Genomic DNA, 9,285 nt, shown 5'->3' on the forward strand with positions numbered 1-9,285 from the left:
GGTGTTTTGGAAGATTTTTCAAAGATTTCACCTCTTTTTCATTCATTTCCACTTTGTCCTCACTCGATTTACCGAAAAGCGCAACATTTAACAAAATGCGAGCGTTGGAACATCGTAGGAACTTTATTTCAAAAAATATTTTGAAAAAAAGGGTTTTAATGTCTAAAAACCATTCAAAATAGCTTTGGTCCAAAATGGGGTGTAAGGTTGGGATTTAACTCTCCTCTTGCCAAAGAAATTGAACCTTTGCACTGCACAGCTTTCATCACCAAATAAACAATCAGTAGCGCCCAAGTCTTAAGGTCGGTCAAAAATGGGGTGTCTACACCTAGTTTTCCCGCTGCAACAGAGAACAAACAGAGCAAGCACAGGGTATTCTAAAGGGTTGTTTGCACAACTTACCCCTCCTTATCATCAAACAGCTCAAAAGAGTAGTAAATTTAATTCACAAACCATCAATCGATGCAATTTCATTGCATGATAGCCTATGAACCAAAGGGTGCAAGTTCAATAAATGCAACAAATAAGACTCTCAAATCCCCTCCATATCATGGATTGATCAAGGGAAGTGATTGACAATGACTCTTGAACCGTTTACATCACTAACAAGTATGAAACGACTCAAGACTCAAGGGTTCAATTAACATTTGATTGAACCCAAACTAAGTTATTATCTTGCATCATTTTAGTCTAAGTTTTATTATTTCATTTTAATTATCTTTCCATTTTTTAATTCATTAAGTCTAAAGGTGAAGATTACATCTTCTAAAAGAGGGAAGTGCCAAACCAAGGGTTAGTTCAAGGCATGAGAGAGATGTCATACCGTTGATAATGAACCCCTAAAAGGGATTAAACCATTAAGCACGACAACCTCTATCTCAGGCTTACAAGAACAATCGGTTTGAAATACTCTCAAAACAACTAAAAGCCAAGAAATAAGGGAGGTTACAGAGATGATTGGAGGTGATCGCAAGTAAGAAAAACAAGAAATAAATGCTATCAACTCAAATAGGTTGGTGGCTAAAGCCTAAAACACCAAACCTATGAGGACAACTAAACTACAAGCATGCAAAACAAAGCATAAATGCAATGAACACCTAAAACGATCTTAAAACATGCAAAAGAAGTGTTGGAATTAAGACAAAAAAGGCTAAAATAGTAAGCAACAACATAGAGCTGTGTAAGCTAGTGAACAAGACACAAGAAGGGGAAGCTAACCCCTCTAATTTCGAACTTCAAAATATGTTTTTAGCCACTGAAATAACTCTGAAATTCAGTATTTAAAAGCTCAAAAAAGATATTGTAAAAGTGGGAAACACAAGGGTAAAGGCTAGAGAAGCAAGGTAGAAAGAAAGGTGAACCACCCCTCCACCCTTTAAAGCCTTACACCACAAGTTTCAGCCCAAAAATACAGAGTTTATACAGCCCAAAATTAGTAGGAAAATAGTAGGAAAAGAAACAACCAAAGTAATGAAACAAACTAAGCCTTATACCTATTGAAGAGAAAAACACTTTTAAGCAACAATTCAACACATACATACCCTCAAGAGCTCAAAGTAGGCTCAAAAGTACCTCATCTCAAAGATGGCAAAGTTTGGTTAAGAGTGTATAGGTAAAAGCTCAAGAAATTTCAAGAGAGAAAGAGAATTGTAGAGAGAGAGAATTAATTTTGATCTAATTTTTCTAACCTCCAAAAATGGAAAAGGAGGTCCTCTATTTATAGAAAAACATCACACTCCCTCAGAAACATCCAACCATACACGTGTAGGTAGATGCAAACATCTGTGCAAACAGCTGGCACAGTTAGCCGAAAATATTTGCAAAACACACTTGTGGCTGATAGGCCAGCAATTCTAGCCGGCAGGCCACACACTTGTTCGGGAAGGCACAAGGGTGGCCAACAGCCCACGAAAATAGACCTGCAGGTCCCAGGTTTTTTAGGTTTGAAAGGTTAGGGTTTTGGTACAAAAACAAGGCACAAGGTTTGTAGAGTTTTGAGGCTCAAAGCTATGGCATTCCGCTGAGGACTTTCGGGCACTTGACAAGCATATACATTTATCATTAGGTGTGCAAATGATGGTGCCCAAGTCGTAAGGGCGGTCAAAAATGGGTTGTTTACACACGCATTCATTATTTTCTAGGACATCTTATAGCTCATATGGACTCGTGGGTGCAATATAACTCGTGCTCTGATACCACTCTATCATGACCCAAACCCACTCCTCAAGGTTTAGTGTCATAACCGGCCAGTAATCCTGGGATTACCAAAGGCCACTGAACAAATGAACACATATTAAGGGGCAACGGAAATAGAAATATAAAGCATATGTAGTCTATTAAGCTATGCAAACATACATGGAATAGAAATATAAAACTTTATATACACACATGTGACGTCATATTTGCAAAGTCTTACGTCATTCACATATACAGATAGGACCAAAATGGGACTTAGCCCAATACACAGGTAAACAGAACTTGTTTAACTTTTAAACATAGTTCACAAATTTAGACCACATGCCTTTTCTGGAACCTCCTCAGGAGGCACAAAGGTTGTCCGACAAGACAAAATTCTAGGCAATCATCATCAAGCTTGGTCGCACGTCTGATCATCTACATTCATAAATAATATAGTGACCAGGAGTCTAGTGAATAATAATAGAGTAAAAGCGTTTAAATGAATAATATTTCATATCAAATTTGGAAAACAGATTCATATTTATTTCAGAAACAAAAGTAGATCCATATTCATATTCTTACGCAAATCATATACAGAACAGATACAAAACAGATGGTGGTTATAAGTAACCAGTTCTATAGAGGAACCTCCGGATCTGAGTAACAGATAACAGATATGCTAAGCTCCATGATGGAGCCTCCGGTATGGATGACAGATAACAGACATACTAAGTTCCATAATAGAACCTCCGATACCGGGTAACAACTAACAGATATGCTAAGGATGCCATGAATACTTGTCAGAAATTGGGACAGATCGAATAACTTGCGGTGCGTGACCTACACAAACATAGAATGGATATACATTGAAACACATACTCGAAATTCATGTAATTCATTTCTTTCTTGATTTGGTGTGTTTCTACTCTTTAAGAATGCCTAAGATGTAATGAGGATGCCAAAATATGTCTTAGAACACTTAGTTAAATTTTCAAAAATAGGGCAGTCTGCTCAAGCACAACATTGGTCGCTTGAGCGCTCTGCAAAGTACTGGTCGTTTGAATTTTTTGCTTGACGAAAGCTCAATAGTCGCTCAAGCGTAAGACTGAATAAATAGGGTCTTCGCTCGAGCGCAACATCGGTCGCTCGAGCGGTCTGCAAAATTTTGTAAACTTCCGGGACCTCACATTCTTCGCTCGAGCGCATATCCACTGCTCGAGCGAAGTGTGAAATTTCTGGAATTTCCAAATTGATGTTCAAGCTTCAAAACTCAATTTCAAAACAACAAAACACATCCTTTTGGGCCCAAAACTTAAGGAAACATATGTGACCTTGTAAAACATTAAGAATTAAAGATCATTTCACAAAATCAAAGCCCAAAAGCATGCCAATTGTGCAAAATCAAACTTGAAACTTGCAAACATAACATGAACATGACATGCATGATACAAATTAGATTCCAAGTCTCCAAATCATGATCAAATGAGATGTTCTACTCAGAAACATGATGAATTCTTAAACCAAAACCGAAATATGAACATGCATGGGACAAATTCTTAGACAACATGCTCTAAATGCAATGTAATGCACATGCATGCATGTATACTCTTCTTTTCTACTTCATTAACTTAGTTCTTGCCTCAATTCACTAAATTCGTTTGAATACATATGTTAAGTAGCCCAATTACACAACTAAGGGTTTGATTTCTTACCTTAGGTGCTCAATTATGGCTAAGATGTATAGATGTTTTGAGCTCACAAGTCAATTTTTTAATTTCCCTTCCAAGTCTCTCCAATTCTCAAACTTAGATGTGCTTTTCTTGGTCTCACCCTCTCTCTCACGTTTCTACTCAAAATGGATGAAATGGAGTGTATATGAGAAGCTTCTTGAATTAATTTGGCCTTATATAGGCTCATTAAGAAAGCTTAATTAAAATTGGTTTAAGACTAATTCAGTTACATTATTTATTCTAATGATTTTGTTCCGAATCAAATTTCAATCAAACCTATCAGAAATTTTCAAAAATTCAAAATAACGCATAAATCAAGTCAATTTCGTGATCAAATGCTGCTAAGGCCTTCAATTCACAAAACAAAACAGAAACACAGACAAATAAATCTACAATAGACAGATATAAACACAAATATCATATAACACATGTAATTAACTCAAGATTTCATCTAAATTACTCATTAAGCATTCTTAATTATAGTTAGTGGCTAATCACAGTTCGGGGTTGTTACAGACATACCCTCGCAACATAGACACTGTAAATACCCCATTTTTGACTGCCAATAAGACTTCGGCCCCTCAGTTTGGTCACTTGATGATGAAAAGATACGCTGTATAAACATTCGATTTCTTCAGCAAGGAGCCTCGGTTTTGAGTTTCAGAAGCCTAGAACCTTGCACCTCCTTTGAGCCAAAACCTTTTTTTTTTAAAGCTTGACCACCTAAAGGCTTGCTGGCCTACAGGTGGCTAGCTGGCCAAATACCAACGGCCGGCCGTGCCCCACCTGGTTGACCAGCCAGGATTCTTAGCAGAACAAATATTTGCTGCCAACAGTCCCCCCATGTGCATGCACTACACCAGCTGGCTCAATATAGATATTTCCAACAAGAGAATGTGTTTTTCTATTAATACAAGCTCATGCCCCTTGATTTTAGGTTAGAAAATTTTGCTAAAGGCTCAAAGCTTGCCAAACACTCTCCCTCTCTATCTTGCAATATACATATACTATACATGCACTTCCTAAACCAATATTTTGATTCTTCTTGCTGAGATTATTGTGCTAAAATTTCAGCCCTTGAGATTGAATACCTTGTGGTTTGTGAACAAAGAGTGACTCCTCTTCAAGAGGTATAACATTTGCCATCTTTACACTACTTCTTCCTTCTCTTTTCTGGCAATTTTTACACTGCCTTTGGATTTTTTTGTGGGCTGAAACTCGTGATTTAAAAGCTACCAAGGGTGGAGGGGTTCAACCACCCTTCCTTGAACCTTATTCCAAGCTTATATCCTTGTGTTTCCCATTTGTTTCTCAACTTTTAGATATTAATTTTTAGAGTTTTCAGAGGCTAAAACATGTGATTTTAAGGACCAAAAAGTGGAGGGGTTAGCCACCCCTCCTTAGGTTTGCTTACTAGCTTCAATTCTCTTTTATTTTGCTTACTTTTTCTAGCTTTCTTCAAATCAATTTTAGCATTGTTTTTGGTGTTTTTTGGACTTTTTTGATGTGTTTACTTAATTCATGCTTTGAATAATAGGCTTGTGTTGTCGTAAGTACTCGTAGGTTTGGTGGTTTAGGCATTAGATACCAACCTATTTTAGTTGATAGATTTTATTTCATAGTTTCATATATGCATTCACCTTTACAATAATCATCTCTACAACCTCCCTCCTTTCTTGGTTTTCTGTCCTTTTTCTTAAGAGTTGTTTCAAACAATCGATTGTTGTTTAAAGTATGAGAAAGAGACCTTCCATGCTTAATGGTTTAATCTCTTTGGAGGTTCATTACCAAGGCATTACATCTCTCTCATTCCAAGAACAACTTCTTGTTTCACACTTCTCTTCATTAGTGGGCATAACTATCAATTTTGGACAAAATGACTAAAGAATGGAAAGGTAATGAAAGGGCTAATAAAAATTGGACTAAAAGAGGCACAAGATAATAAAATAAAGTTGGGTTCAATCGGACGTTATATTGAACCCATTGAGTCTTGAGTCATTTCATGCTCTTTAGTGATGATAATGATCCAAGAATCAATGTCTATCACTTCCCTTAAGGTAACTCCATGATAGGGAGGAGGTTTGGTTGGTCTTTTCTTTTCATTCATTGAGCTTTTGTCTCATCGATTCATGGATCATCAGGTAACAACCTTGCGACCATTGAGGATTTATGAACCGATTCTATTGATCTCTTGATCAATGTCATGATAGGGAGAGGCAGAGAGGATAAACATCCCTTGAAAACACTCTATTTTTGCTTTGTTTCCATTCTCTTATAGTAAGGCAATACCAAAAAATAGTGCCCGGCCAGCCACCCTTCGAATCTGGCCGACCACTTTTCATGGCCAGTCAGCCACCTTTTATTGAGCAGACAGTGTCATTTTCCTGACAAAGCAGAGTAGAAGCTGGGGCAAAAACAGAATAATTGTTTGACTGCGAGCAAAACAGAGTCTGGCAGCAAAATAAAGGAGTTTTCTGGAGGATGTTTTTGGTTGCGCGTGTGGTTCTTCGACTACCGTTCGAATTTAATCAGCTTAAATAGCTCTTAGATTAATTAGTTAAATTGTAATTAATTAGTTAAATTCCTTTGCATTTGTAATAGCTAGTTAAACTTAGTCAATTAATTTGGTGTTGTAATATTTAGTTAATTAGGACATTCATTCGGACCCTCTTAAGTGAGGGCCAATTTGTAACATTTGTAATGATTTGTGTATGTCTTTCAACTCCCATTTCTTTCTCTCTTTTATTTACTCGCTTATAATGGTAGCATCATATTTTCATTAGCATTTCCCATGTGTACATATCCATGTTTGCATGCATTAGGGTACCACTCATCATACTAATCAATGTCAATTTCAAATTCTTTTCTTGAATACGTTCTTTCTCTCATGTCTTGAATTGACTCATATGCCATACTAGTTGCCGAGCCTATTAATTGCATGTTGTATGCATTGCATTGGTCATATTGCATTGTTTAGGATCACGCATTTTGTTTTCCAACTATTTTATTTCTTTTGGCTCGCCTCGGATATTTGGGGTAAGCATTTTTTTGCTTTAGCATATTGCATACGTGTGATTGTTGTCATATCGAACATGTTTACCATGAGGCTAAGTGCTTATTTGAGATATCTTTTGAATGCCGGTGGATGAAGGCTAATTTGCTTAAATTGAGATGATTTGATTAAAGTACTTATGAGGCCACTTTTTCAATTGACACATATTCAAAACACTTTTTCAAACAAAAATGAAATCAAAGCATTCCAAATTTTGTGAATTAGTCTATACTTCTGTGCATCACATAGTAAGAATAGCCTAATAAATCATAATAGGAGCATATAATGTAAATAAAAATCACATCATGATTAGTAGAGGCTGATCTTTGATCGGGTGAGTGGGGTGCTCAATTCATGACCTTCCCCTCTCATAACTAAGTTCCTAAGCCGAGACACTTTGGTGATAACGGATAAGTGGCCTTCGGCACGAGTCATGAGTTTCCTAAATTTCCCAAAAATATTTAGGTGGCGACTCTGAAATATGGCAAAGCAGTCCAATTTTGGAATATTTTATTGTAAATCGATTTTCCAAAAGATTTGCTAGATTCGGACTCATTTATGTTTATCTATTTCACTTTGCACTTGTGAAATCAGATTCAGAGCCACAAGAGTCTGAACTGTAGGCCTATCATATTCGAGAAGACTAAACCCCTCCGATGAGCAATGAGAAGCTAGCTATAGTTTCTGGTAACTCCGTTGGGGAAATTAGAGAACTTGGCGCGAACTTCATAATGTGACATTTTATTTACAGATATTTGTTCTTTGGATTGCATTTGCATCAGTGCTTTAAGTCACTATGTTTTCCATCAGCTATTCCTGGACGGCTTGCTGGAGGCTTGCCTAAAAAGCTTGCCAAAACGCTGGCCAGTCATGGGCTCTGCCATGTTGGAAACACAACCCTTGGATCTAGATTACCGCTGTACAGCTTGATCCTTCTTTCACTTCTCAGTGTTAGGTGTGAGAGGTATATTGGGTGATCTTGCTAAGGTACCCCTTTTGACCAATCAGCCTAGCTGAATAGAGTAAAGCCATAGTGACTGTTCCAACTTAGGACATGATGCTCACCCATATGCAGGATTTTATGAAACTACTTGCTTGAAGTAATGAAACCCTAGATCATGCCAAAGGTAGGACAGTGAAACCCTAAACCTCTCATAGGGGTGTTTTGAATGCTTTTGTGCAAAAATGTGAAATCTTTGGAAATGTGTGATGCAATCCTTGGAAAGTATTAATCTTGATGCAGTTCCTTTTAACCTTAAGGATCATATCAGAATCAGAATTTGGGTCAAAATCCAAGGGTTGGTGTATGATATGCGTGAATTTTCAACAAAACCAGAATCAGGTACAAAAATTGGATCTTGCTTTGTTTTGACCAGCATACCCGATATCCCGATTTGATGGGGCATTTGTTTTTAATGCTAGGTTTGAGCACTACCCAACTCAACAAAGGCCCAGTTCATCCAATCCCAAAAAAAAAAAAAAAAAAAAAAAAAAAAAAAAAAAAACCCACCAGTAAAGGTCCAGTCTATCTAATCCCCAAAGGCCAAAAGATCCATCTAATGCTAAAAAACCCAATCTAGTCAAACCCGTCTAGACTATTCCAGTTTAGATACATCAAGTATTACCGGGTTGAAATCCTTGATTATTCAGCTCTTAGGTTACACCCATCCATTTCCCCAATTGCCAACTCAGTAGACCCGTGATGGCACAGAGTCCAGAAGAAGTTGTGGCTATGATAAGACCCCCAAACCAGAGAATTGTCGTACAGGATGAGACCATTGCTGAAATGCAACGCCCATCTGGGCATCTACCACACATCCATTCCCGGGCCCCCAGTTAAACTTTGACCCACCTCCACTAGCTGAAAATTTGTAAGATCCAGATCCTTGAGAAGAGTTAGCTCAAGCTCAAGTTTTCAAACCCCTGGTGCAACCTAATGAGGGGTTTTTCCCATTTATATTAATTATTTCGACCTGACCTTGTTAAATATTACTAACCTTGAGAAGTAATTTAAAAAGGCACAGGGAATTAACTCCATTCCCGACATTAAGGATGGGCACACTAAGGCTACCATAAGGCTCCCAAACAGATTCAAAATGCCACCCATCGACCGTTTTGATGGATCAGGAGATCCTATGGTACATATCTGGCTTTTCTCAGACGTCCGGAAACCAATGGGTCTAACTAAGCCTGAAAAACTCTCTCTGTATGGAAGAACCCTGTCAGGTATAATGGCCACTTGGTACGCCAAGTTGGAGGATAAAGTGAAACAGAACTGGGAAGATTTGGCTGAGGTGTTTGTCAATTAGTATTCTTACAATACCT

This window comes from Camellia sinensis, chromosome 10 (genome assembly GCF_055761805.1).
Source record: "Camellia sinensis isolate YWXY chromosome 10, ASM5576180v1, whole genome shotgun sequence".
NCBI classification, from domain to species: Eukaryota; Viridiplantae; Streptophyta; class Magnoliopsida; order Ericales; family Theaceae; genus Camellia; species Camellia sinensis.